Raw genomic sequence first — 2500 nt, 5'->3', positions numbered from 1 at the left:
CTTTATCTGGACATTGTAAATAACACAAAACTTTTACAGGAAGTTTAGTCGAATTGCATACAATATTCTTTATTTCTGTAAATACGCTTCTCAAATATAAAAATATCTAGTTGACTCTTCGACTCACAAACTGTAATCAACCACTTTGTGGGTTTTCTAAAATGGCTTGTTTACCGTGCTGACAAAAATTTATTTAATTAACCTTTGTATCTGTCACCATGTGCCATGGTAAATTAAACAAATCAGAACATCTGAACATCAGAAGTCCATTGGAAAGATTCCAAGTCCATTCGAAGCTAAAACAATAATAATTTATTTTGTGAAAAATACGATTTGGGTTTGATGCTCAGATTGAATTCAAGCTGCTCAGAAGGAAGAAACGATTATTTAGCGGAATTGATAAATATAAAAACAATACAAAATATATTCCTTAATTTGAAAAATCTGAAAAATCTGTATATTTTTCAAAAATCTGTAATCTGTATATACAGATATCTGTATCAAAATATTGAAAAAAATCTGTATGATTACAGATAAATCTGTATATGTGGCATCACTGGCACCAATGCTACCGACGTGCCAGGAAGGCAGCTCCCACACCTGGACCCTACCTATCGACCCATCAACTCATAAACCGGGGACCAACGGCTTTACTTCCCATCCGAAGAAAGGCGTGATCAGAGATGTTATGCCTCAGAACATCCCGGCGGCGCCGACTGGGATTGAACCCAGGCCTGTTGGGGTGTGAGGTAATCACGCTTACCACTACACCACCGGCGCCGTTGACAATGATAACATGTTCGGTTTTTAAATCTTGATAACCGGGTTTCAGAACTTGTTATTAATCAATGCCGAGTTTCAGTTATTATTATTAGATTGAGGATATTATAACGTGGGCCGATCCCGGCGGTACTGCAATACCGGGCCAACCCGTGGCGGAAGTGGAGCAAGCCCCTAACCGTTCCGCCCGTTTACAAAAATCAGTTTAACATTTGTTGTCTCCCTATGGGAGAGCTATCAGATGTTAAGCTGATAAGAACAGATACTACACTTTGATCTTAGCCTTTAGGCCGAGAAGCGATAACTGGCAAGGGGCTTGACCCTCGATGTCCTTGCTCGAAGGGGTGTTGCAGTAGTGACACTTGGACACATTGATAGTCAGACGTGCAGGATTATAGGTGCAAACAGGACGTCTTCCAAATTGGAAAAATCTTGGGTAGAAATAAGGACCCTTTCTACCTAATAAGAATTCTTCATCAGAGAAATTAATCTGCATTCCAGCTGAATCTTGCTAGTCGTGAAACGATCCATTTTCTTTGTTTCCATAAGACAAGCGCATCAGGAAGCTTATTAGCAACCAACTGTCACCTGGTTTAGCAACTTTAGACACTCAGCTGAGATTGGCATTTGCATTTTCCTGTCGCCTTTTCATTACGGAAAAGAAATTCAATCCATTTTCACACAAAGCGCACACCTTATGCTAATGACTTCCGCTGGCTGGTTGCTGTCACTTTCAGGCCAGGGCCCGAGAGAAGCCAATTACCTATCTGCAAAAATGGTTGTCTTTCATCCAGTTTGTTCTTAAGAGAAACCGTCCACCGTTGCAGCCTGGTGTGTGTATCACATTTTCTACACAGGAATCAAACTTCGTCCTTGCTGTGGCTTTTGCTAATCCCATTTGGATTCGATTCATTATTCAAATTTAATCAAAACGCAAATCTAAATCCAGTTTCAGTTCGACTTCCAAGGAAACGATTAAAGAGCTGAATGGAAGGAAGGCTGTTAAATGCTGGAAATCATCCTAACCACTGCTGAACAATTGACTGAATGCACCCAACGAACCGGAAGTGAGAAAGACAAAGAACTGCTCCTGCTCGTTTCGTTCGACTGAGTTGAGAAGTGGCTGGCAGCAACAGTACGTCGCTTTGGTATAGATAGAGGATAATCCATTCTTCGAGAATTCTTGTTTTAAGCCACAGCGATATATCACGATGCCGCCCGCTCTGGTTCCAGGGATGGAGGGGGGGATAAATAAATGAATACTAGAAAATTGTAGCACTCACAAACAGCACCCCGGAAGTGGAATGTTGGCACTCTTGTTGCTCGACGATATGCGTATGTGCATGCCATGTGGGAGATATATGAGCAAAAGTTTGCCATTTTTTCTCCCTTGTCCCTCGATGTCTGCTTCCTTCCGGAAGATTGGTATCGTGAAAATTCCATGCACTGTTTTGAGTTTTTTTTTATTAGTTCAACCAACTTCCATCATTCCGATGTTTGCAGAGTATTACGGGTGTTACTGTGTTGCAATTAATTGTTTCATCCTGATACGATGCAATTAGAATTGATTCATTTTTATGAGTTTTAATTTTATTCTTGAACTCTTAAAATGTCCTTGTCTCATTCCAACAAGAGTTCGAAAACCTAGTGAACCGTTAGAATTCTTACAAGAAACATCCTTATTTATCTCTTTCAAAAAGTCGCTACTGCAACACCCCTT

The 2500-nt window shown here is 40.4% G+C and overlaps 1 protein-coding gene and 1 non-coding gene across 2 annotated transcripts in view; one reads left to right on the top strand and one right to left on the bottom strand.

Moving 5' to 3' along the window:
- Pxn (Peroxidasin) overlaps window positions 1–2500 on the top strand; it is a 249966-nt gene that overhangs the window by 120986 nt on the left and 126480 nt on the right. The window lies entirely within an intron of this gene.
- On the bottom strand, window positions 888–1082 carry LOC135713245 (U2 spliceosomal RNA). Its single transcript, XR_010518716.1, has one exon. It is a non-coding gene; the product is annotated as a U2 spliceosomal RNA (small nuclear RNA).

Source organism: Ochlerotatus camptorhynchus, unplaced genomic scaffold (genome assembly GCF_037179485.1).
Source record: "Ochlerotatus camptorhynchus isolate MF236.1 unplaced genomic scaffold, CSIRO-AGI_Acam_v1.1 ptg000549l, whole genome shotgun sequence".
Taxonomy (NCBI): Eukaryota; Metazoa; Arthropoda; class Insecta; order Diptera; family Culicidae; genus Ochlerotatus; species Ochlerotatus camptorhynchus.
The sequence above is the reverse complement of the archived record's forward strand: the minus strand, read 5'-3'. Positions and strand labels throughout refer to the sequence as shown.